Source organism: Macaca fascicularis, chromosome 14, assembly GCF_037993035.2.
Source record: "Macaca fascicularis isolate 582-1 chromosome 14, T2T-MFA8v1.1".
Classification (NCBI taxonomy): domain Eukaryota; kingdom Metazoa; phylum Chordata; class Mammalia; order Primates; family Cercopithecidae; genus Macaca; species Macaca fascicularis.
This window is the reverse complement of record NC_088388.1, coordinates 52750692-52778656: the sequence shown is the minus strand read 5'-3', so window position 1 is coordinate 52778656 and position 27965 is coordinate 52750692. Positions and strand designations below refer to the sequence as shown.

The 27965-nt window shown below is 42.2% G+C and overlaps 1 long non-coding RNA gene across 2 annotated transcripts; it reads right to left on the bottom strand.

The window, feature by feature from the left end:
* Positions 1-1035: 1035 nt before the first annotated feature.
* On the bottom strand, positions 1036-27965 carry LOC123568748 (uncharacterized). 2 transcript variants are annotated; one of them, XR_006692249.3, is made up of 4 exons: positions 27389-27965; positions 19816-19953; positions 6798-6865; positions 1036-1905 (listed from the first exon to the last, which is right to left on the bottom strand). It is a non-coding gene; the product is annotated as an uncharacterized lncRNA (long non-coding RNA). The 2 variants fall into 2 exon arrangements; XR_012423388.1 differs by lacking the exons at positions 1036-1905; positions 6798-6865 and adding an exon at positions 17083-18271.

The following is a 27965-nucleotide window of genomic DNA, read 5'->3' as shown; positions in this document are numbered from 1 at the left end:
GGAGTCACTGAGGCTGTCTACACCTAAATGCCCCCCTGCTCTGAATGCCCATCTTCTCAGTGCTGGGATCTTAGCTCCATGTTCTTGGAAAGCAAATAGAGTGAGGATCAGGGTAAGATGTAAGATATGAACAGCCATTTACCCCTCAGAGATGTCTGTAACTCTAAAGGATGCTTGTTTCCCCAAATGAATCTCTAATTCTTGTGACAAAGTGAAATAAATGTATTCCAGCTATGTGGTCATGATGGACTAGGACTGAAAACCTTTGCCCAGGCTCACCTTCCTGAGGTCCATCCTTGGGGTCTTCATTCATTCACTCATTCCTTCAGCAAAGTGTATGGACTGCCTACTTTTTTTAGGCTCTGTCTACCTACTTCTGTTTCAGGCCCTGGAGAGGCAGCAGTAAACAAGACACTATAGCCATGCTCCTATGGAGTTTTCATTCTAGGTAAATGGACAAATAATAATAAAAGAAAACACATGGACAGGATATATGCAGAGTGATACATGCTACTTAAAAGAACAACAAAACAGGGAGAAGTAAGAGGGAGCAGCCCTCCCTTCCTCTCATTTAAAAAAAAATCAAAGCATGGATTCCTTTTTATTGCTTCCCCCGTGTTTTTTTTGTTTGTTTGTTTTTTGTTTTTTGTTTTTTGTTTTTGAGATGGAGTTTTGGTCTTGTTGTCTAGGCTGGAGTGCAATGGCGCGATCTCAGCTCATTGCAACTTTTGCCTCCTGGGTTCAAGCAATTCTCCTGCCTCAGCCTCCTGAACAGCTGGGATTACAGGTGCGCACCACCACACTGGGCTACTTTTTTGTATTTTTAGTAGAGACGGGGTTTCACCATGTTGGCCAGGCTGGTCTCAAACTCCTGACCTCAGGTGATCCACCCACCTCGGCCTACCAAAGTGCTGGGATTACAGGCTTGAGCCACCACGCCCAGCTGCTCCTCCCATGTTTCTGTCTTCCCTACCACCTCTGAGGAACCCACAGTTTTTTTTGTTTGTTTGTTTTAAGCTTCTGGTTTTTTTTTTTTTTTTTTTTTTTTTTTTTTTTTTTTTTTTTTTGAGCTTCCTCTCTTGGTAGCTGAGTCTGTTGACTCAGGGAGGGAGGAGTGAGTATATAGAGGTGTTGAAATATTTGTAGAAATGTCTTAACCTGCACTGATAACTGCCATCACACTATCTGATTCCTTAGTGGTTCACTCACACACACTTCAGCAAAGTTCTTTCTCTATGTGAGTTTTAAGGGTCTGCCTATCAGTGGACTCATCTTAGCCTCCCTATTAATTTCAGCATAGAAAAAGAAGTTTTCCCACATGTAACCTTTGGAAACAAAGGCAGAGCTTGAGCAGTGATCGAGGCAGTGATTAAGCAGTCAGAAATAAAACGTGAGCTTGCATTCACCTCTGCCGGTGGTAGCCTGAGCTTCTTCCTGTAGACTGTTGACAAAGAAACTTGAGAAGGCAAAAAAGCCTTTTCAATAGCAAGAGGATGCTGTGAAGTGCAGGGAGGACCACATTATGTTGATGACGGATGAGTGGATCCCTCTCCGCTGAGTGTGCCAGGTTGGAGCCCAACCATTAGAGAGAGCTTAATCTGCCCAGAGATCTCAACAGCTCCAGATGCTGAAAGAGAAGCCTCCTCTTCCTGCCTCCTCAGAGGGCTGTTCTCCTGGAGAAGCCACCTGGCGTCTGTGTAGTGTTCAGAAACTGCAGGAGTGATTGCTCCTCCTCCTCTCTGGCTGGCAGCCTTTGGGGTGCCAAGCATGAATGCAACCTGGAGTTCTCATGCTGCAAGCTTCCCTGGTGTCCTGGTCACAGCAGTCCACAGTTGTTCTAACATCGTGGAAGAAAAAGTCTTTTATACTTGAAAACTCATAGTGAGGAGAGCTTAAACTTTCTCCCTGTGCAGAAAAGAAAAAAGTGGATCCTGTTTTTAAATGGATTTCCTCATAGAATCTTTCGATGTGTTAATTCCAGGTCTTGGTCTACAGTTTGAGAATAAAAATACCAACAAATCAGTGTCCCTTGTGAAGGACTTCTCTCGATCTCTGCCACACCTCTGTCTGTCCCTGTCTCTGTTGTCTCTCTCACATGTCTTCCCCACGCCCTCTGTGTTTTGTTTTGCTTGTTTTGTTTTGAGACAGGGTCTCTGTCACCCAGGTGGAGTGCATTGGCTCTGTCACAGCTCACTGCAGCCTCAACTCCCTGGGCTCAAGTGATCCTCCTGCCTCAGCCTCCCAAGTAGCTGGGACTACAGGTGTGTGCCACCACACCCAGCTAATTTTTTCTTTTTTTGTAAAGACAGGGTCTCACTATGTTGCCTAAGATGGTTTTAAACTCCTGGGCTCCAGCAATCCTCCCATCTCGGCCTCCCAAAGCGCTGGAACTACAGGCCTGAGCCACTGTGCCTGGCTTCTGCTCTGTGTTGAACCCACTGTATTTCTGCCCATTCTATTCCATGTATTGTCCCCCTCCTCTCTGCCCCTACCATCCCTATCCACACTTTCAACATCTCCCACTAGTGCCATCAGCCTCCTAACAAGCATTCATCTCTGTGCTTTTATATGGGTTTTTTTTTTTTTTAAGTCTATCCTCTTCACTGTCTTGGCTTATTATTATGTTGGTCAGCAGCTCCTTATTACCTACAGTACAGGGTCCAAACATCTTAACATGACATAAGCAACACCTGTCTACTCGTTTCTTTCTGCGTCCTGCAGATACTCTTCTCACAGCTGAAGCACTCTATTTAAAGGGTCTCAAATGCTGAACTGCAGTCTCTAGTTGTTGCAATTATGTCCTTTGCTCTTCTTTCTAGATGAGCTCCTATTCAGCCTTCAAGGCCCAGATTAGAAACTTTGGAACTTTGAGAAACACATTAGGCTTCTGGGATTGTGTTGCTATTGTAATATTGTATTGCTTATCTATTTCAATTTAATGAGTTACATAAAAATTTAGTGGCTTAAAACAACAAACATTTATTAGCTCACAGTTTCTGTAGGTCCGGAATTTGGGAGTGGTTTAGCTGGTGGTGCTGGCTTACAGTATCCCATGAAGTTTTAAGTGGAATAACAGCAGGAACTGCAGTCATCTAAAGGCTTGACTGGTACTAGAGGATCCAATTCTAAGCTCACTAATGTGGCTTAGCAAGAGACCTCAGTTCCTTGCTTGGCTGTGGGCTGGAAGCAAGTCCCTTACCAATTAGGACTTTTCTCATGACAGGGCAGTCATCTTCCCCAGAGAGAGTGACCCAAGAGAGACAGGCAGGAACCATCATGTCTTTCAGGACCTAGATTTAGAAGTGCCATGTTGTCAATTTTACCATGTTCGATTGGTCCAACAAACAATGGGGTGGGAGACCACGTGGTGTGAATACCAAGAGGCCAGGATCATCACTCAAAATTCACAAGACCCGGGCTCAAATTTTGGTTCCATCACTTATTTGCTGGCGGACCACAGGTAAGTTACTTAACCTCTCTGAGCCCTGATTTCCACATCTGTAAAATCTGAATGATAGGATTGACCTGACGGGGTTGATGTTGAACCTAAAAACATGATTTACATTAAGCACTTGGCAGGTAGTGAGCATTTAATAAATGCTAGCAATTACTATGTTGATAACAGTTCACAGACTCCCTGGGCCAGTGGCCCCAGGGGTGCTCCCATACAGTCCTATAATGTTCTTATCTTACATTACTCTCCACCTGGGTACTCACTCTTAGATTCACAAGTGTTTAGACCTTCAAATATATGGCCTCTATGTCCATCTCCTTCATGAACTGTTTTTCTGTGCACAATCTCAGACTTCCCTAATGATATTAAGCTTCAATCCCATTCCTCCAGATCCCAAAGATGTGAATGAGATCATATTTGCATCCTTAAATTAACACTCCAAGTTTAGCTTGTTTGTTAACTCCATCCCACATGTGGTCATCTGCTTCAGACCTTGGGGCCTCATCCCCATTGGAATTGTTTTTGTGTCATTTTCATTCATTTGTCAGCTGTGAGTGGTTGCTCCTTGTTAGGGCCTAGGCTCAGTGCCAATGATGCTGAGATAAAGAAAACAGAGACATAGCCCTTTAGAACCCTAGTGTTGCTTCATATCATCATTTTTGTATTTTATCTGGATATGTCTTCACTTTGCTTGAAATGCAGTTTTATTACTAACAACCACCAATTCTTGAGTACTAGCTTCATGTCAGAGTATGTTCATGTCATCCCTCTGCCATTCCTGCAAAGTAGGTATTACCTTTCTCACCATCCCTTCTCCATCTTGGAAACATAAGGCTCCTTATTTATTACAGAAATTTCTGACTCTGGATCTTGAGCCCTTTCGAAAATGACAAGTTGCCAATGTAAATATTGTTTAAATTTAGTTTTATTCCTAGAATGCGATCACCTTACTGCAGATTGGCACATCACTCCCAGTCATGTCCCTTGTCCTAGGGAGACATGCACGCCCGTCTGCAGGTGTTTGTCCAAAGGGTGACAGGGCCCCTTCAGATCTTTGGTTTCCACATTAACTGTGCAGCCAGTCATTCACTCCTGGCTCCAGTCCACTTTCCAACAAAGAAGAAATGAGCATATTAATTGAAACCCTAACCCCTTCAGTTTTCTACTTAGGACTTCACAGTTACCAGGAAGTCCTTCCAGATCTCATTTGCCTGAATAATTCTTTCGCAGGTTGGTCCCCACCCCTACCCATGTCCACTCCCTGCCTTCCTTTGCTCTACTCTGTGCTCTAGGAGCCTGGCCCCTCTGAAGCATCACCACAGCTTTTTTGCCCGCTGGTTCCCTTTGGGTTCAGACAAAGTGAGGCACTAGCTAGAGATCAAAGGGCAGCAGGAGAAGGAGATTGAAGTATTTCTTCTTTCTTGATTCCTCTCTGCTTCCGTGCCATGTCTCAGGCAATATTTGTGTCCCTGGTAGCCATAGCTCCTGCCAGGGTTGGTGGGAGGGAGGTACCTCCTCTGAGTCTCTAGCTCTTACTTGGCCCAGAAACAATCTTTCTTCCCCTTGTCCTTTCATGCCTAGGGGTGCTAATCCCTTCCAGATGATGCAAATTATGCCCTATACTAGGTTATTGTCTCAGTTCCATGAAATTGCAAAATACATTATTGACCATCATGGTTTTCTTAACACTACTTCTGATCAAGGAACACGTTTCACAGCAAAATAAGTGAGGCAATGGGTCTCACCCATACCCATGGGATCTGCTCTCTTAATCTTGTAAGAAGCAGTGGGCCAGATAGAATGGTGGAATGGAACAGCCCGCTGAAGACCTATTCGTGGCACCAGCTGAGAGACAATGCTGTGAAAATTCAGGGTGCTGTTTTACAGGATGCAGTATACACTTTGAATCAGCATATGATGTATGTTGCTGTTTTACCCATAGACAAAATGCAGAGGTCCAAGTATCAAGGGGTAAAAGCAGAAATGGCTCCTCTCACTTATTGACCTAATAACTCACTTATAGAACTTTGTTCTGATGTCTTGGTGGTCTGAGTACCCAAAGGAAGAATGCTTCCACCAGGGGACACAACCCATTCAACTGAAACATTATGGCCTCCTCAGGCCACTAAATTAAAAGGCAAAGAAGGAAGTTATTCTACCTGCTGGGGTGGTTAGTTTTGATTACCAAGGAGAAATTGGATTGCTGTCATACAAGGAGGGCATGGAGGACTGTCTGGAACCCAGGGGATGCTTAGGGATGCCTGTTAGTACTTCCATGTCCAACAGTAATACTTAACGGAAAAACAGGCAGAATCCGAAAGACCCCAACCCTTTAGAAGTGAAAGCTGTGATCATTCTGCCAGGTAAAGAACCCACAACAGCTGACGTCCTGGCAGAGGACAAAGGAAGGAAATGTGGAAAGAGTAGCGGAGGAAGGAAGTTATAAATATCAACTTTGCTGGTGATCAGTTACAGAAACAAGGACTGTTAAAAACTATGCATGGTTTTTTCCTTACGTGTTATTTACACATGTATTATTACACACATACTTATGCCTTCTTTTTATTTCTTCCTTTCCTTATGATTTACAATTATTTACGATAAATATTTATTGTATTTATCATACAATTATTTATGATTTACAATTTATTTACGCATTGGTGGTGGTTAACTTAACTTTAACATATAGTCTTTAGTAGAGCAAAACATCAAAGGCCAAATGAAGAAAGTCTGGAGGAAGATGGGGACGGTCAACTGGGTTAAAAGTGCTTTCTTCATTTCCACACCTGCTGAGGGGCTCAAGAATCCCCTTGTCTGGGAAGCTCTTTTGACATTCTTCGACCAGCAACTTTACTAGCCAGCCAAAGCTACCCTTGACTGAGGACTTTCTTAAGTACTTCACAGGCATAATTCCATTCAGCAGAATACTCTTCAATTTCTCTGTGAGATAGGAATTGTGACTCCAATTTGCACATTCAAGAGCTGAGGTTTACAGTATTGAAGACACACACTCAAGTTTAATATCTGTGGTGCTATTTGATCTAAACCAGGTCTGTATGAGCCAATGTCCTGTTTTTCATTGCCTCATACTTGATTTGTTTCTTATTTTTCACTAAGGTAAATACTATTGATATAAACATTGTATACAAAATTAAAATTTAGCCTCTAGATCACAGAACATTCAGATGGGACTTTAATTAAATGTTCAGACAAGACTGATAATCACATCACCCAGAGACAGATACTGTGACTGTCATCTGGAAATGAACACAATTACTTTTCGGATTTTGTGTCTTTTGTCTTTTTTTCTCTGTATTGCCCAGGCTGGTCTCGAACTCCTTACCTCAAGCAATCCTCCCTCCTTGGCCTCCCAAAGTGCTGGGATTACAGGCTTGAGGCACTGCATCTGGCCTAAAATAAATAAATAAATAACAGTGATTGATTTATTAAACACTATCTTTTTCTCTGGAAAACTCAGTTACATGGATTTGACAAGGTTACCGACTTTCAATGTATGGCTAAAATTGGTGGTAGATTAATTTATGGACATTCTAGTAACAAAATAGAATTTAATAATCTGTTTCATCTTCTAAGTATTTCTGACATTTTGTTGTTGTTGATCATTAGTCCTTGGCTACAAATAACCACAGACTCCCTAGTTAAGATGATGTCAGGACTCTCAGACTAGGAAGAAAAGCCACATTTTGAGTTGTAAATGAAAATTTAACAGAGAATAAGATATTTGAAAGAGAAAATCATTGTTTTGAGAAAGGAACAAAGAAGCCAGACAAGATATAAACTTTACCAAATGTTCAAAAAATTCATTTAATATTAGGCTTTATAATACATGAAGTTTCTTTTCTTTTGGCTGCCAACTTATCTTTCTAATTGCAATTCTAGATTGACAGCAAAAATATTTAATATTCTCTGAGGAAATACCCAACTCAGGTGAGACAAGGGCAGAGCAATGAAACGGAAGAAAACTGTGGGAAACCAGGGAGACCGTATTAGTCCGTTTTCACACAGCTATAAAGGTCTACCTGAGGGCCAGTCATGTTGGCTTATGCCTGTAATCTCATTACTTTGGGAGGCTGAGGCAGGTGGACCACCTGAGGTCAGGAATTGGAGACCAGCCTGGCCAAACTGGTGAAACCCCATCTCTACTAAAAATACAAAAATTAGCTGGGCGTGGTGGCAGGCGCCTGTAATCCCAGCTCCTTGGGAGGCTGAGGCAGGAGAATCACTTGAACTCAGAAGGCGGAGGTTGCAGTACACTGAGATCGCGCCGCTGCACTCCAGCCTGGGCAACAGAGTGAGACTCTGTCTCAAAAAAAAAACAAAAAAAAACAAACTACCTGATACGGGGTAGTTTATAAAGAAAGGAGGTTTAATTAACTCACAGTTCCGCATGGTTGGGGAGGCCTCAGGAAACTTACAATCATGGTAGAGGGTGAAAGGGAACCAAGCAGTTTCTTCACAATGCAGCAGGAGAGAGAGTGAGGTGGGAAGTGCAACACTTTTAAGCCATCAGATCTCATGAGAACTCACTCATCATCACGAGAACAGCATGGGGCAAACTGCACCATGATTGAGACACCTCCCACCAGGTTCCTCCCTAACACATGGGGATTATAATTCAAGATGAGATTTGGGTAGGGACGCAGAGCCAAACCATATCAGAGACGATCCAGGAGTGGCCATAAGGTCGGCTCAGCCCTGATGTACTCTGGAAATCCTGGGATCAATGTGCCCATAGAGGGCTGTGTGACAGGGAGGAGGGACCCTAGAGGGTCACAATACAACCTGGAGGCAATGAGATCAAATTCCTGGTCCTGCTAAGCCCCCAAATCATAACAGCTTACATGCTTTCAGGTCTTTTTGAACTGTGCTTTTTAATATCTCAAAACCTTTTTACATATATCACCTCATTTAAGCCTGATACAGACTAGTGTGCTAGGTGAGGTTCTTCTCCATCTAGGTGAGGAAAGTGACAGTCGGGAAGAGAAAGGACAAAACCACTGCATGTTAATGTAAATAAATGACAAGGAGAAACAAAACAAAGGCAAGGACTCCATGGTGATGAAAGAAAGGCACATTACCCAGGAAGGGAAGTGGAGGCCACGGCCCCACTTCTGCTCCTGACCCCAACCAGGAGACCACAAGGTTGAACCCAAGGGTGTGGCTGAAGATGTGCCTGGTCTTCTAAGACGTTTGCTGTCCAACTGCTGGTATTGAACCTCCACCCCTCTTAGTTCCTTAACAATCATGTAGATAGTCCATTTACATCTTCCACTAATACCAACTTTTACAGTGGCATGGGGTAAAGCCCTAAAAAGTATTTGTTACTGTAATGTATCATATAGCAGTAATTATTATTATATAAAAGTACCTTGTAAACTGCCAAGTGCTACACAAATGCCCATTATCATTATTATGATGATGATTATATAATGATAATGTTGTTTTTTCCTCCAACCCAAGGAGTGCTCATTCAGTCCCATCTTTTCTTCTTCAATTTCAGTAGCTTCTCTATCCAGAGCCAAATAAATTTTAGTGCTTTTAATACCCTCAGTATAGTACCTTGTCAATGTCTCTTAAAAGCTCAAATAATTTATGCTTACTTTTTTTACTTTCTTCTAATAACACAGCTTCCCCTTCCTTCCCTCCCTGTCCCCCAAAGCCAGAAACTCCAGTGGCCTAGAGAAATCTCCAACTGGCAGGGCTGTTAGAAATAGAGTTAGGTGGCCGGGTGCAGTGGCTCACGCCTATAATCCCAGCACTGTGGGGGGCCAAAGGCGAGGTGGATCACCTGAAGTCAGGAATTCAAGACTAGCCTGGCCAACATGGTGAAATCCTGTCTCTACTAAAAACACAAAAATTAGCCAGGTGTGGTGGTGTGCACCTGTAGTCCCAGCTACTCAGGAGGCTGAGGCAGGAGAATTGCTTGAACCCAAGAGGCGGAGGTTGCAGTGAGCCGACATCGCACTGCTGCACTCCAGCCTGGGCGACAGAATGAGACTCCGTCTCAAACAAAAACAAACAAACAAACAAAAAAGAAATAGAGTTAGGCTCACAGTCACAGTAGTGGAAGGACATGGAAGTGAAGAGATGACAGTACTCAAACCCACAGTGGTGAGGTCACCTCCCCAGGATCACAGTGGGGCAGCTGCAGTCATGAGTGAAAGTCAGGACTTCCAGCACCTGGCCTAGCGCTCTTTCCACTGAGCAGGGCCCTCTGATGTGATTTTCCTTTGCCTCCAACGTCAAAATCCCAGGCTTCTGAGATTTTATTCTTGGTCATAGTTTCCCCAGAATGGTTCCATGTAGGGGGTCGATCATAATCTTGAAAGACCCATCCCAAATATTGAAATCCTGAAAGATCAAAACCCCAAAAGTATAATTCTGGAAAAATAAGAAGAAATTATCTTTAAAACATTTATTTACTTTTTTTTTTTTTTTTTTTTTTTGAGGCGGAGTCTCGCTCTGTCGCCCAGGCTGGAGTGCTGTGGCCGGATCTCAGCTCACTGCAAGCTCCGCCTCCCGGGTTCCCGCCATTCTCCTGCCTCAGCCTCCCGAGTAGCTGGGACTACAGGTGCCCGCCACCTCGCCCGGCTAGTTTTTTGTATTTTTTTTTTTAGTAGAGACGGGGTTTCACCGTGTTAGCCAGGATGGTCTCAATCTCCCGACCTCGTGATCCGCCCGTCTCGGCCTCCCAAAGTGCTGGGATTACAGGCTTGAGCCACCGCGCCCGGCCAAACATTTATTTACATTTTTAAAGGGAGATTTATTTGAAAACCATATAAAAACATGACAGAGCACTTCAGAGGCCAATTTACACAGTAAAATAGGTAATAATAACATATATATCTTTGCAAACATAAGCACTCAGCTATTCTAACAAGTCACATGGTTATAACAATTACAAGCAGAAGAACTGTATTCATAAGGCAACAGGCCAAAAACAAAGTGTATAAACGCATATCATTATGGTTGGTAGTTGTGTGCACCTAGCTTTATAACTGCAGTCATCTGAAATACCATGACCGACAACCTGTCTTTCGACAAGATCAATCAAAAACCTCTATAGATCACAACTGCATATGCAGTTGCCCAAAAAGGCAAGATCTCAAGAAATTTTTTCTTACACAAATGCAGATATACAAAAAGGAAATACCTTCATTTATTGAGGAGGTTTCAATATTTTTATATTGAGAACCAGGGCAGCCCATGGTGTTACTCTGAGGCCAAAAGTCCTCAGGACCCAGGGGGCCACTGGTGTTAAGTACTGGAGTGCAAAGGCTGGTGAGCCTGGAGTTCTGATGTCCAAGGCAGCAGAAGAAAAGTCTGTCTCAGCTCTCAGAGAGAGACCAATTGGCCTTCTATATTTGTTATCTCCAGTTCCTTGGCCAACTGAATGGTGTCCACCAATATCAAGGGGAGATCTTCCTCACCAAGTCTACTCAGTCCTCTGGAAACACCTTCACATGCACCCAAAGTAATGCTTTACCAGGGTTTCAGGCATTCCTTAATCAGTCAAGTTGACACCTCAAATTAAGTCAACAAATCCATCCCTGTCAACCTGGCACCTATATGCATCTCCTTAAACCATACTTAATTTCCAAACGTAGACCGCAACAAGGTAATAGTTTCACCTAACATGATGCAACTATCCTATGATTGTGATTTTCAGGATTTTAGGGGTTTAGTCTTTAGAAAGTTTGGTCTTTCAGGATTTCAACCTCGGGGATGATGGCGTTCAGGAATATGTCTTTTGGGATCATAATCCAAACTCTCCATAAGTGTGTTTCCCAGTGGCCCTTCTAGGGACACTCTCATGGATGGAAGTCACCTGGGAATCTGCCAGGCTTTAAGAACAGGGGCTAGTGAGAAACCAAGATTGCACACAGTGTGAATCAATAATCCTAAAATGTCTCTCTTGAGGTTCTTGGACATGTCATGGTCTAGCCATGGTATCCTGAAAATTTGCCTGCATTGAGTTATGTCTAGAGTGGAGAGTCGCAACTGCAGTGACGTTCTTAGAGTCACTTGGAGGTCTTTTTGAAAATATTGATTCCAAGACCTCACTCTGAACTGCTTGAATCCAAATCTCTGGGGGAGAAACCCTGGCAATGGTAGGGTTGAAAAGCTCCCAGGGGATTCTAGGGTGCAGCCAGGGCTGAGAATTGGAGCTTCAGAATCTAGAGATCATACTAAGTTCACAGAGATCTGGTGTCTTTGATTTGTTAATTTCAAAGTCTAAAATCCACTGTTATTCATTCTTGAGAATGATCTCCTTTTCTTAAACCCAGATAAACCCACAGTCTGCTCCAATGGAAGAGTTTTACCTGCTCAGCCTCCCAGGTCCACCCTCAGCATCCATCCTTAGACAAGTGCCCTTTGTCTTCTGGTGAAGCCCATCATTCATATGCTGGCTTCCCCCCAAACCCAAATACCCCATCTCTAAATGAACCCCAAATCTGCCTCCTTGGTTGCTACACTAAAAGAGTCCTCCCCAGACAACTGAATATGGCAGATGTTCATCAGATGAGGACATGAGACAAATACAGCTCACGTCTACTGAATCCTTAATTTGCCCCAATTTCCATTGAATTATTCATTCATTCATTACGTATTTAAGGAACACCTTTTGTAACCAGATTCAGCCTCTTCCCTTCTGAATATCTCAAATAATCCCACATGAGGACCAATATCTTTGCAACCATCAGACAAGTCCCCATGCAACTTCTGGTACTGTCTAACATCCAGCTAAGGTTTATGCCTGATGAACCCATCTGCAAAGCGGCAGCTTTCCATGCCTGTTAACTTGCTACCCTCTCTCTTTCCTGGTGTCTCTCTCTTCAGAGAGAGAACACTGATGATTTCTCACTGCTTGTTTATATACCACACTGTATGCTTTGACAAATAGCCCCTAGGAGTCAGACTAGATACCAGCATGCGAACTGGTTCTTCCTAAACAAAACAAGAAGGCCTTATTCACAAATTTAAGTGTGTCAACATTGCTCTGAGAAAGAATGCAGTTATGCTGCCCCAGCACATTCCATACACAAGTCTGCTGGTCATTTCAGAGCCTGACATTCTCACCTGCTCTGATTCATGAATCACCTCCCAATAGACAGTGGTTAACTCCCTGACTTCCCATTTCTCCAGATATAAAGTACGAATGCAAACTCAACTTTAAGCAACAGAATCTGCCAACAGATTCTAGTGTACAAATTTTATAGCCAGACTCCCTGGTGCACCTGTCCTTCTCCAGGGAAACCCCTAGAACTGCCTGAGGCAAAGGCCTGAAGAAATGTGAAATAAGTGGTGTGTGGATTCCCACTTTCCCCTTTGGCAAGCTTCGGCAAGACATCTCTTTTGTCTTTCCCTGTCAACCCGGATGAGGCTTCAGTCTTCTCAACATGAGATCCAAGTGGTCACTATCCTTTGGAGCCAGTACAACAGGGGCAAAACCTATTGTCCAACAGAAGCAGTGGAAGAAAGTATCTTTAGAACTGTACACACCTATGTTTGGAATTCAACCCTATGACTCACCCAACCTCAGTTTCCTTATTTTTAGACTGAGATACTACTACCTACTTACCATGGTGTGGTTGTGAAAATTAAATGAGTTAATGTCTGTAAAGTATCTAGTATCTTCCTAGCACAATAAACACAGGTTCCTTTCTCTTTTCTCCCGCTGTGGGACATTTCCTTGAAGATGTGACGAGCATTTTGTTACGTAATTTTAGGGTCGGGGATAGATAAGATCCATTAGAGTGGGGGAAATACTATGTATAGATAAAAATGGAAGAATTTTTAGAGTTTACAGAGGAAAAGCCCACAGAAACTGGAAATTCTAGCTGTAGAGGGAGGCACCAAAGGTAAGAATACAGTGTGGTGAGGCTGTGTTTTTGAAATATAAGAAATGGTAATGAAGGGTGATTACCAAGAAATGAAAGTGCATGACAAGTTTCAAAGAAAATAGCAAAGCAGCATACATGGTTGAGCCTAAGTTGCTGGTAAACTAGCTGTAATTAAATAAAAATTCTTAAATGAGATCCTTACACCTTCTCTAACTATTTGATCCTTTGTTTTTTCTAATAAATCACGAGGGCCCATAGTACAGAGAGTGGCTATAAAGCAATGACATTAATTGCCAGAAGATACACTTGAGGAAAATCAGTTTTAATATTTCCGAACATATCCAATCTGTGGTTAGAAATAAGGATAATGCACATTTTACTCATTGTTACCAAACCCATCACAAGTGGCTAGAATAGTAAAAGGAGAAAGGCCTGGAACTGGGAAGGCAATTCCTCCTAACTAGTCACGTAGCATGTGCAAGACTTAGTCTTTTCTTCTGTAAAGTGAAGGAAGTGTTTGACATGGATCACTGGTGTAAGCAGAATGTTTTTGGTTCTAAGTGACAGAAAAGCTGGTTCATATTGGCTTAAGTAATAAAGGGAAATTACTAGCTCATGTAATTGAAAAGCCCACAGAGATTCAAAAAACTTCAGGGCTAGCTCAAACAACTTGATCAGGGACCAACATTCCCCTCACTATTTCCTGGCTCTGCTATCTCAGTGTTTCTTCACTAAGGAGACTTTGGCAGATCTCCCTGGTTGCAAAATGGCTTCCAGCTGTTCTGTGAGGTTACATGCCCTCATTCATTAAAAAAAAAAAAAAAAAAAAAAAAAAAAAAAAAAAAACTTTTTTGCCAATGTTATCAGCAGAAGTCCCAAAGTTTACTCTAACCACACCTTCTTAGGTCACATGTCCATCCCTGAACCAATCACTGGGTCGGGGATAGAATGTGATGATTGATCCACCCTAGGTCATGTGGTGATAGGTTCATTCCCATTGCTGAAGGTGGATTCTCCATAAATGCATGGATTCCCATACAAAATTAGGACGGTTGGGAAGTGAGAAGGAGAGAAGGAAAGGTGCAGAGTCGAGCAACCCATTTTCTTTCTTTCTTTTTTAAAATTTTTATTTTAAGTTCAAGGGTATATGTGCAGGTTTGTTATATAGGTAAACTCATGTCATGGGGGTTTGTTGTACAGATTATTTCATCACCCAGTTATTTAAGCCCAGTACCCATTAGTTCTTTTTCCTGATCCTCTCCCTCCTCCCACCCTCTACCCTCCAGTAGGCCTCAGTATGTGTTGTTTCCCTCTATGTGTTCTCATCATTTGACTCCCACTTATAAGTGAGAACATGTAATATTTGGTTTTCTGTTCCTGAATTAGCTTGCTAAGGATATGGCCTCCAGCTCCGTCAATGCCCCTGCAAAGTACATGATCTTGTTCTTTTTTATGACTGCATAGTACTCCATAGTGTGTATGTACCACATTTTCTTCATCCAGTCTACCACTGATGGGCATTTAGGTCAATTCCATGTCTTTGCTATTGTGAATAGTGCTTCAGTGAACATGCACACACACGTCTTTATGATAGAATGATTTATATTCCTTTGGGTATATTACCCAGTAATGGGATTGCTGAGTTGAATGGTATTTCTATATTTAGGTCTTTGAAGAATCACCACACTGTCTTCCACAATGGTTGAACTAATTTACACTCCCACCAACAGTGTATAAGTGTTCCCTTTTCTCCACAACCTCACCAGCATCTGTCATTTTTGGACTTTTTCATAATAGCCATTCTGACTGGTGTGAGATGTTATCTCATTGTGGCTTGATTTGCATTTCTCTAATGATCAGTGATGCTGAGCTTTTTTCATATGATTGTGGGCCACATGTATGTCTTCTTTTGAAAAGTGTCTGTTCATGTCCTGTCCTTTGCCCACTTTTTGATAGGGTGATTTGTTTTTTTCTTGCAAGTTTGTTTAAGTTCTTTATAGATGCTAGATATTAGACCTTTGTCAATGCAGAGCTTGCAAAAAATTTCTCCCATTCTGTAGGTTGTCTGTTTACTCTGTTGATAATTTCTTTTGCTGTGCAGAAGCTCTTTAGTTTAATTAGGTTCCATTTGTCAATTTTTGCTTTTGTTGCAATGGTTTTGGCATTTTTGTCATGAAATCTTTGTCTGTGTCTATGTCCTGAATGGTATTGCCTAGGTTGTCTTCCAGGTTTTTATAGTTTTGAGTTTTACGTTTAAGTCCTTAATCCACCTTGAAGTAATTTTTGTATATGGTTAAGGAAAAGGTCCAGTTTAAATCTTTTGTATATGGGTATCCAGTTATCCCAGCACCATTTGTTGAACCTTTCTCCATTGCTTGTTTTCATTAGGTTTGTCAAAGATCAGATAGTTGTAGGTGTGCAGTCTTACTTCTGGATTCTCTATTCTGTTCCATTGGTCTGTGTGTCTGTTTATGTACCAATGCCATGCCATTTTGGTTACTGTAGCCCTGTAGTATAGTTTGAAGTCATAAGCAACCAATTTTCATGGTCAATGGGATTTAAATCTTTTTTGGGGTGAACAGAGTCCCAATATATAAATACGTGCAAATGCTTTACTAGCTGATACAGAAATGGGGGTTTATAGCCATGTCTTCTCTCACTTTTAAATGATCTGCTTAGAAACCTAGTGCTTTAGAGGACAGGGATTAGGCTCTCTTTGGGTCCCTCCAGCTCTATTGTTTGCTATTGCTTGATAAGCAAATATCTACTAAGACAACATGTGTTCATGTCTACTGTCTCCAGGCACTTTGGCAGGCTTTGTGCTATTTATCCTGTGTACAGCTTTGTGAACTAAGTAGAACATTAATTTTATTAAGAATATCCTTTTTAAGTATCCAAGCATCATTTGTCAAGTTGCAAATATTTACCTAAGTTTCTGATAAAGACCAGAGCAATAAAGCCACAGACTAGCACAAATAGCTAACAAAGCTGACTAGCATACAGCACTAGGGAAAAATTATGTGAAAGGAGAGAGAAAAAGGAAGTCTTTCTTCAAATAAACAGTGATCAGAAGTTTGGTTTTCTGAAAGTCCCAGGGAATTAATTAAATATTGTATTTACTTTGAAAGTTAGGTGGAAAGCATTTTAAACTTTTTTGAAAAAATTGAAAGTTCCCTTAATAAGAACTTTGGCATAAAATTTGAAATACTTTCAAAAATTATTATTTTAAATTATGGTAAAATACAAATAACATAAAACTTACCATCTTAACTATTTTTTAAGTGACACTTTCAATGGCATTAAGTATGTTTACATTGCTGTGCAACCAATACCACAGTCCATCTCTAGAACTCTTTTCACCTCACAAAACTGAAACTTTATGCCATTAAACAGTAACATTCCTCCTTCCCTCCAGCCCCGATTACCATCATTCTACTTTCTGTCTCTTGAATTTCATCTAGATATCTCATATAAGTAGAGTCATATAGATTTTGTCTATTTTTGAATGGGTTATTTCACTTACCATAATGTCCTCAAGGTTCATACATGTTACAGCATGTGTCAGAATCTCCCTCTTTCATTTTTTTCTTTCTGTCTTTCTTTTTTTTTTTTTTTTGAGGCAGAGTCTTGCTCTGTCACCCAGACTAAAGTGCAGTGGTGCAATCTTGGCTTGCTGCAACCTCCACCTTCCAGGTTCAAGCGATTCTCTGGCCTTAGCCACCTGAGTAGCTGGGATTACAGGTGCCTGCCACCACACCTGGCTATTTTTTTTTTTTTTTTTTGGTATTTTTAGTAGAGACAGGGTTTCACCACGTTGGTCAGGCTGGTCTTGAACTCCTGACTTCAGGCAATCCACTTCTATCGGCCTCCCAAAGTGCTAAGATTACAGGCTTGAGCCACTAGCCCAGAAGATCCTTCCTTTTGAAGGCTGAATGACAATTCATTGTTTGTATATACCACGTTGTATTTATCCATTCATACATGGATGGGCGCTTGGGTTGCTTCCACCTTTAGCTGTTGTAGATAATCTGCTATGAACACAGGTATACAAATATCTCTGAGATCTTGCCTTCAATTCTTTTGGGTATATGCATTCTTAGAAGTGGAATTGCAAGATCATATGGATGAAATACTTTTTATGGCACAGTTTTGTTTTGTAAAATTCTTAAATATATATTGTGAAGTAGCAAATACTCGCAGATTGATAATTTGGTGATTTCATTTTATAGCTTAACAATAGGTATAAAAGAGAAAGCAACCAGGCAGAACTTTTATAAGATCAAGTGGCTTCTTTCCTGTTCATGGAGATGTAAGCAAATAAGAGTGCGATTGTGTTGTAGGCTTGCATTTGTGTAAGTCTTACAATCATAAAATCAAGTGTAAGGGATCCATAGTCTAACTCAGGTTTAACTTGATGCACGGGTCCAAGAAAACAACACGGTGCTTCAGGAATGAAACAAAGAGGAGCTTCTTCAGCAGTCAGGGAGAGACTGCTGGGCTACCCAGATGTAACCGATTTTCACTTGTCTAGCCCACAGACTTTCTTTTCTGTCCAGATGGACATAACGACAATAGGAAACATGTCTCCATTTCTTCCTCAGTGGAGAAAATAAAAGCATCTCCTTGTGAATATGGTTTCATTGTTTGAAAGTTATTTGCATTAAAGCTTCCAAATTTAGTCAAATGTAATTTCTTAGAAACAAAATTTCTTAAAGGGAGTTATGTGTTCCTTGAAGTTTGCACCAGCTACTAAAACAATCATGCTTTCAAACCAATAAATGTGGTATTAAAACGTCTTCCAACTCTTACCAACTTCAGTGAAAAAAGAAAGCTAGCATTTTTTTTGGCACATAAAACAGCAATAACTCAAGCACAAGCCTCATATTGTGTTCTGGTTGTGACACACAATAACTGGTGTTGGAGTACTTGGAGAGACAGAGTTTCTATCTCCCTACAATGAAGAAAAGACACACTTTGGGTCAGGGCTATTCGTCCCTGAAAAAGCTGAGAATGCTTCAGAGGTGGTAACGAAGACACTGTCTCGTTCACACACTCATTAATAGTATCACCTTTCATTAGTTGGGTAACAACAGATAATGAAAATTAATCAAACAAAACCCCTTTTGACAGAGTCTTCAATGGTGATGTCATAGACCATTGAATATGTAATGCTTTTTGCTCCAGAGACTTCTTTCTGGCTGTAAGTGCTATACACTCCCAGGATGATTTGTGAATCAGGGACTAGGTTGGTTTTGCTGAAACAAAGACATGGCTCATGCCTGTAATCCCAGCACTTTGGGAGGCTGAGGCGGGCAGATCACTTGCGCCCTGGAGTTTGAGACCAGGCTGGCCAACATGGTGAAACCCTGTCTCTACTTAAAAAAAAAAAAAATTAGCTGAGTGTGGTGGTGCATGCCTGTAATCCCAACTACTTGGGGGGCTGAGGCAGTGAGAATCACTTGAACCCAGGAGGCAGAGGTTGCAGTGAGCTGAGATTGCGCCACTGCACTCCAGCCTGGGTGACAGAGCGAGACTCCCTCTCAAAAAAAAAAAAAAAAAAATACTAAGAATGCTAAATATCTTGCAGAATGTCTTTCAGGAGACTGAAGTCACTGCTACCTTAGACTCTCTTACGTAAACATTTCTGCATTATCATCTTAGTAACCTATGCTTCCACCAAAGTTACAAGATTCTAAGGACGATAATGACTGAGTAGCTCCTTCTCTACTCTGCCCTGTGTTTCTTTCTCCTTCCTCCCAGGGGCAACTCTTTCTCACCTGTCGTATGTTGGCATTATCCTCTTGTGTACACATATGATATATGTATCACTGCCATCTATGGGGTCAAGATGGCTAAAGAGCATTTGTGCTATGAGCATTCTTGTCTCTGGTTCTTCCCTCCTCATAGTTAGGGCCAACCTTTAGTGTGCATAAGAATCTCCCTGCTTTAAATGCAGATTCCTGGACCACTCCCGGGGATTCTGATTTACTAGTTCTAGGATGAGACCCAGGAATCTGCATTTTAATAAGCACCACAGGCACTTCTGGATAGGTGACCTCTTGACCTCACTTTGAGAAGCCATGTCTCTGAGTATGACAGCCCAGCATCTCTGCCCCAGCCTGGAGCTCAGTCTCATCAGGGATGGGTTAGTGCCCTTGGACAAGAGCAGCAGTTCCCAAATTTCCTCCAGTGTGTTTGAGAGCAGCTGCATGTTTCTGTAAATACATTTTGCAGATCCATTTTCTGGGGTTAATCATTACAAGGATCTGATTCAGACAGTAGGTTTTAGTCACACTTTTTCAGGGCTCAATATAATTAAGGGCGGAAGTTCCTGTGTTGGGTGTTCCATGGTGGCCATGAACCGTGACTGACAGATTGGACAGGCAGAAGTTCCAAACAAAACACCAGCTCCCTCGGAGCTTTGTGAGCTGGGAAACTGGCCAATTCCTTTTCCTTGGCCTCAGTTTGCTCATGGGTAAGGGAGCTACGTCTTACCTCTCATAGGTGTTAGGAAGATAAATGACTAAAAAAACCATTGGGTCGAATGACATGCCACCTTTGAGATCCATTATGAGGATTTTAGCAGAGGGCTCTGCCACCACGGTAAAAACTGCTGTCTTCTAAAAATCTTATCTGGAAGAGAAAGAAAGAATCCAGTGTAAAGCACATACTTTGAACCAGATGCCCCATTAGATTCCTCCTTAATCTTCATAACCCCTTGGGATACAGTAGTGGATTACTTAAGTTCCACCAGGGTACAGGGAACAGAGATTTGCAAATGTTACCCTGGGGCTTGGTCCACAGAAAAGAGACACAGGCAGGTAAATGAAAGGTCTAGAGCAGGGGTCTCCAATCCCCGGGCTGCGGACTGATATGGGTCTACGGCCTGTTAGGAACTGGGCCACATGGCAGGAGGTGAGCAGCAGGTGGGTGACTGAAGCTGAGCTCTACCTCCCATCAGATCAGTGATGGCTTTAGATTCTCATGGGAGTGTGAACCCTATAATGAACTGCACATGCGAGGGACCTAGCTTGCGTGCTCCTTATGAGAATCTAATGCCAGATGATTTGTCACTGCCTCCTGTCACCCCCAGATGGAACTGTCTAGTTGCAGGAAAACAAACTCAGCACTCCCACTGATTCCACATCATGGTGAGTTGTATAATTATTTTATTATATGTTACAATGAAATAATAATAGAAATAAAGTGCACAATAAATGTAACACGCTTGAAGCATCTGGGACCACCCCTCCACCCAGTTCATTGAAAAATTGTCTTCCATGAAACCAGTCCCTGATGTCAAAAATGGGGGCCGCTGGTCTAAGGGAGAACCAAGATTTAGGGATCCCAACCCAAGCCCTTTCACTTTTAAAAAGTTACACGTTGTAATTGCATAATGAAGTAACATGTGACTCAATTCCTCTTGCAAATTCATCCAAGATGGAGTTAAATTCCTCTTTGTCTCTCCTTCTGTAAATGTCCACATTCTTCTAGGAGGATTCACTGCTTTAGGTTTACTGAATATTTTAAAGACCTTGTGTTATGCACGCACATCTGTACCCCTGGAAAACCTATGGAGTGATTTTATGCATATGTACCCATGTTCTATGTATGTGTTTTTAAAGTAGAAATGGAACCACATCATATACATCACTCTGCAACTTGCCTTTTGCACTGAACAATACCTCTGGAGGATTTGTTATTACCTGTACATGTCAGTCTACTTCACTTGATTTAACTGCTGCTGAAGCTTCCAAGCTTTGAGTATCCCCAGCTTACTCAGTCATTCTCTTATTGGTGGACATTTTGATTATTCTCATTGTTTGCTAAAACAAATGTAGTGAACACCCCATACACACCTCTTTGTGCACACGTGTCTTTCTAAAGTAGATTCCATGAAGTTGGATCGCTTCATGGTATGCAGGTATGCCCAGTTTTATTTTTTAGTAGAATTGTCTCCAAAATAGATACATGTATTTACACCAGTGGTGTCTGAGAGGATATTTCGCCTGTTTTCTTGGCCAATATTGATATACCATCAATTTAAAAAACAGTTGCCAATCTGCTGGCAAAAAAGAGCATGATCTTTCACTTAAATTTGCATTTTCCTGATTACTGGTGAGGTTGGGCATTATTTTATATGTTTGTTGGCTATTTATGTTTCTTCTTTTATCTACTTTTTACCAGTTTTCCATAGTGTTGCATAGCTTTTTTTTCTTGCTAAATTTTTGGAGTTCTTTATTCATCCTGAATCTTAACCTTTTAGGATCTATTTTCTCCTGGATTACTTGACATCTTAACATTATAGTGTATTTCTCTCTCTCTCTCTCTCTCTCTCTGTGTGTGTGTGTGTGTGTGTTTTCAAATAGAAGTTTCTAATTTTGATATGATCATATACTATTGAGCTTTTCTTTTATGAATTGTAATATATGTTCTGTCTATGAATGCCTCCTCTATCCCCAGGTCATAAACATATTTTTTCTATCATGAAGCCCATGTATTCTTCTGGCCAGGGCACAGCATGAATCTACGTACCTTCTATCAGGCTCAGGGCTGCTGCATGAGCAAGTCAACTGACATCCTGTCTGGGGAGCAACCATTTATACTTTAACTTTCATTGGATTCAGCTGCAGGGTGGTCCTCAGGACTATGATTCTTAGGCAGCCTAAGGGGACTGGCTTAGGCTGTAGCAAGAAGCTTTTGAGGGCCATCATCAAACAGAAACATTTAAACCACAAATCCAGAAAAGGTATGGAATGACTTTCTTTGGAGATAGCCAAAACCCAGATGGATTTATTATCTTAGGATATTTAGGGTAAGTCCACACTTGAGAAGGTTCAAATGATCTGCTACAACTTACTGGGCCTTCCCACCGGCAGCACTGTGTAATGGAAATATAACTCAAGCTGCATAAGTATTTTAAGACTTCTAGTAGCCACACTAAAAAATAAGTAAAAAGAAATAGGTAAACTAATTTTAATGATTTAACCCAATATATCCAAAATAGTATCACTTCAACATGTAATCAAGATTACATATTAATAACATATTTTACATTCCTTTTTTTGTATGAAGTCTTTGACATTTGCTGTGTATTTCTGCTCAAAGCCCATATCAATTCAGAGAGCCACATTTCAAGTATTCAACAGCCCCATTTGCCTAGTGGCTACTGTATTGGACAGAGCAGCCCTAAGGATTAAGACTGCAAAAGATCTATGATGTGCTGAAAGGCATCTTCTCTATTTATATGAAAGTGATTAAGCAACCAGTCTGAATTTTTAGTACATCCTTCACCCTCCCCCATCCTTTGTTCTCCTAACACAAGTGTATTATAACTTCAATTGATCCCACCTACTGATGTAGACTAATCTTCCTAAAGCAGTTTTGTTTGGATTCTTTCCTGGAGAGGATGTTGCTGCCAAAGAAGACTTTTAGGAGGAGGTGAAGTTAAGCGGAAACTTGGAAGGTGGGCAGCAATTAGCCAGAGGTCAGAGGGAACTGTGTGATTGAGGATGTGGCTGCAGTGTACAGGCTGAGAGTCAAGCAGACCTTAGATCCTACAGAGACATATAGGTCCTGCTGAGAACTTGAAATGGATTCTGAAGATAATGGAGTCATCAAACATATGCAGTAGAGAGTATGGGGGAGAGGCAGGATTTGAGGCAAGGAAACTAGTTTGAAGGAAAGTGCAAGATCCAGGTTAAAAATAAATGAGGGCCTAAGTTAAGGCAATGCATGCGTTCATTAATTAATTCACTCTATGAATACTTATTGTCTACTGTGTGAGAATTGATGTCTCAGGTACTGGAGGTTAAGTAGGAAAAAAAGCACGCAAAACCCTCTGCCCTCACAGAACTTCAACATCCTGTGGGGAAAGGAGGTGGATGGTGATGAACAAGGGTGATCCTCAAGTTTCAGGTCTTGCTTGGTGAATGATGGGACCATTTTCTGAAACAGACATTCCAAGAGGCAGAACAGGCTTGGGGAGAAATGATTGGTTCAACTTTATCTATTTGGCAAAGGTTTGGATGTTTGGCGGATACTCAAGTGGAACTACCCAGCAAGCTGTTGGATATGCATATTTGGAGAATTCTGGAATAGATGTGGGAGCCATGGCATATCAATTGTATAAAATTCCTGGGAGTGAATGAGATAACCCTGGGAGGATGTATGGAAGCAAGAGTCACAACTCAAATGATTACAGGACTCAGGTGAGTCATGAATATATGTGAATTGGGACATATGTTAAATAGAGTGTTGTTTTTGTGGCTAAACAGAAAGAGTATATTCTGTCTAAGGCAGCAAGATTTGGCTGGTAGGCCACCAGTTTGCAATTCCTATACTTTTGGAACTTCTTTCTATGCCTCTTGTCTTACTTTTCAAATAAATATTTTTATGGTAGGCAGCTAGCTGTTCATGATAACCCATTTCCTCTTCTGAGGCACTCATTGCAGTTTCTAGCTTCCTTGCCATTACCAGTGGCCATGACTGGGTTCTAGTCAAAGGGGTATGAGCTCAATTTCCAGCCAACGCCTTGAAGAAGAGGGTGTGACCCTCCTTACTCTCTCCTCTTCCTCTGGCTCTATGTACATGATGATGAAGTCTAGAGGATTTTGGAGTCACGAGATGGAAGGAACCAGGGTTTCTGTATCTTTATCTGGAATAAGGTCACCTCCCAACCAGGACATCTTCTTTTGACTATTATCTGAGTGAAAAATAAACCTTTGTTACTTTTGAGCCACTATACACATTTGGCCCTGTTTGTTACTACAGCCTAGCCTAACTTAAGAAATCCATTGCTAAACCACACTAATCCTGGCCGTGACATCTCTAAGGTCAGGGACCATGTCTGTCCAGTTATTTCACGGATCCTCAACACATAGCCCAGGACATAGCATGCAGTAGGTACTTAATACAATTTCTTGACAATGTTAGCTGGGTTTTATTGAGCATGTTTTATGTGCCAGACACTGTGCTAGATCTTTTATATATTGTGCATTATTTCATTTCATGTAATGACAACTCTATAAGGAAGGTTCCACTATTATACTTTGTTCCTGGTGAGAAGACTGAGGGTTGGAAAGCTTATAGCTGGTATTTGAAATGAGGCAGGGTAACTCCAAAACACACACTCTGAAACACTGGTACATGACCACATGCATACTCATTTTAGCATTATAACTAATGTATCTTCTCCCACCAAGAATGCTCTCAACCCCTCCTCCGCATTTGTTGAAGCCTGCCTTCTGCATCCTTCCTAGCACCCATACAATCACTCTATCCTTTAATTAGTCCGACACAAATTTCATATATATCATTACTACAACAGGGATTCCATGTATTTGTCTGCTTCTAGAAAGAAGTTATCTTGAGGGTAGCACAATATCTTAGACATTATTTATCTGGGTGTTCCTTAAAACATAGGAGAAGATGGAGAACCTGCCATGTGCCAGGCACCCTAGGCACTAAGGACTAAACTGTAAATAGGACAATCTTTTTTCTTTTGAAAAGCTCTATTCTTGTGGGAGTAAACAGACATAAAAAACGCATCACAGCACAATGTAATCTCTGCATTAATAGACGCAGAAGAAGAGCGGGGAACCAGTTCTTTCTGGAGGAGGAAAGAAAGGACTCCCAGAGCAGGTGACCTGTATCTGAGCTTCTGAAGAGTGAGTAGAAGTTCTCCAGTTGTTTAAGAGGAATCTTAATTGTGGGAAAAGCATGTACAAAAGTGTGGATACATAAGATGCAGGAGTTCTTCTGGCTGGATGAGGTGTTGGCTTGCTAAAATGTAGGATTCCTTCATTGATTCATCAATGTATTCGACAGCTACTGAGTAAACCTAGAATGTGGTAGGGATTGCACTAAATGTAAAGGATTCAAAAGTGAGCAAAACAGATATATGATCCCTACCCTTGTGGAGCTTAGAATCCAGCAGGGATGGCAGTTGACTACAAAGCTAGCAATCCTATGTGAGAGGAAAGGAAGAAGGGATAGCCCACATGTAAGTGAGAAGTTGGAGAAGTGGGCTGGTCCAGATTGCAAGAGACCTTTGACGCCATTCTAGGGAGAAAGAAATCCTTCGTCAATCTATCACCACATCCTGCCTCTCCCACCTCCTTGATAGCTGTCAATTGTGTCCAGTCTTCTCACCCCCACTATTCTCAGCATAGGTCATCATCTCTTCCTCGAATGAATGTGATAGTCTTCTAAAAGGCTTTCTTGCCTCTCACCCCCCACCCCCACCCATTGTCCTCAATGCAAACAGACTGATCTTTAAAAAATCAAAATCTGTTCATGTTATGCCCTATGGTAGGCAGAATTCTAAGACAGCCCCATAATCTCCATCTCCCTGGGGGCGACTTTGATGATTATATTACAGTACACAGCAAAAGGGGTTTTTCAGATATAGTTAAGGTTATTAATCAGTCAACCTTAAGACAGAGAAATTATCCAGGTGGGTTTGACTAATCAAGCACTTTTAAAAGCAGAGAGTTTTCTCTAGCTAGTGGCAGAAGAGGATGGTAGATTGATTAAAAGCAAAGGAGGACTGGATGGATTTGACATGTGGTTGCTGACTTTTAAGTTGCAGGGAGGGGGGTGGATATCCTATAGAAAGGATCTGAGAGAGTCCTGTAGGAGCTGAGAGTGACCCTGGAGGACAGCCAACAGGAGAATGGGGACCTCAGACCTACAACTGAGAGGAACCAGATCATGCAAACAACCTGAATGGATTTGGAAGTGGGTATTCCCCCAGAGCCTTCAGACAGGAACTTGAACCAGCCTATACCTTGCCTTTTGCCTGGGACATCCTGAGCAAAGTATGCAGCAGCCATGCCAACTTGGACTTGTGATCTACAGAACAGTAGAGTAATAGATGGGTGTTGTTTTAAGTCACTAAGTTTGTGATAATTTGTTACACAGCAATAGAAAACTAATATACGTCCCAGCTTTCCAACCCCCCAATAAAACTATTGGGGATTTACCAGGCCCAGGCAGTTAATCCTTACACCAGTTCTATTAGGGAGGTATTTTTTTATTATCAACATTTCACAGATAAGAAAACTGAAGCTCAGAGAGATTAATACTTTTCCTAAGGTTATAGAGCTAGTAAGTGCTGCTGAGATTTTTACTTGACTGTTCTGACTCCAGATTTGCACCCTATGGGTTCTCACTGTCTTAATGACAAATCCAAATACATAAGCATGGAATTAAAGGCCCTTCCTGATCCTGTTCCTGTTCAATCATTCAACCTCAATTTTAGACACTCCTCTCAAATTCCTGACAGCCCCAGTAACTAACACGCTCTTGATTCCTGACTGCACTACAATTCCTTCTAGAATACTGCTTGTCCCTCCCCTCCATCTACTTTCCTTTTGGCAGACTCTAATGGTCCTTTGGGTCTTGCTTAAGACACCTCCTCTGGGGGAAAGCCTTCCTTGCCCCTCCAAGATGGGTTGGATGCCACTCCAGGTTCCCCCAAAACCTCATGCTCTCCCTTATCAGAGGACACAAGACATTGTGTTGGAAATGTTTACTTGGCTGTGCTCTCCCACTAAATTGTGAACTCCTTGCAAGCCAGAACTGGCGATTCATTCATTGTCAAAGCCCTAGCGATAGGACCTGGAGCACAGTAGGTACTCAATAAATATTTGCTGAGTGAATCATTGAATGAACAAAAGTGCTTTAGCCAAGAGGCAATGGGGAGCCATCCAAGGTCTTGAAGAAAGGGAGTGAGCTTATTATTAGACCTGTGCTCACAAGGACAAGCTAAGTGCGAGGCTTGCACGCAATAGACTATCCTCATCAGCAGTTAAGGATGAAACAAGTTCACTTGCATTGTGGCCTTGGGTTTCTTGCGCTGTAAAGCTTGGCTGTTATCTCTTCTGGACCACGTCTGAATATTAGAAAATGCCAGAAGCCTTCACGGTTTCCCCTTATGGATGTGGAAAGCATAAAAATAGCTTGTGACTCGGGTCTGGGCCCTGAACTCCCACTAGAATGAGAAGCCCCTCTCCCAAGAAGGCTGTGGGAAGCTGAGGTGAAGATGACGTGGAGACCCACTTACGTGACACTACAGAAAACCGGCAGCCGCCTCTGAACGTCTGTCCCCCTCCAGCCCAGACCGTTCCATGCCTGCACTTGCTCCCGGAGCACATTGCTGAATCTTGTTCTCCTTAGATATGCAAATACTGCTTCCTGTCGAGGAAGACTGGGAGGCCTTCCGCGTTAGAGGCAGCTCTTCATAGCGCTAGCTGGACGTGGAATGTGATTAGAGCGTCTCCATTGGAGACCGCTGAGTGCCTCGGTTTCCCTGTCTGTGCAAAGTGCACTCCCCAGGCACCGCTGCCTTGAGGGACCAGGAAATGCGTCTGGAGGCGCCAGGAAAGATGAGAAGATAAAAGTCAAGATGCGTCCGGCTAGCTATAGACACAAGGAGAAGAGCCAGTAGGCCAAGGGAGACGCACAGCTGATCCGTGCCAAGGCGCGGGCTCCACTCCCTGAAGTGGAGGGGCCCTTGAATCTTCCCTTGCGTAGGCGCGCGGCAGAGCAGCGATTTGGCGAAAAAGGCCCAGACTCAGGATGCCCGCAACGCGAGCGAGGGGCGGACGGGGCGCACGCCGCGCGGCAAGGCTGCAAGGGGC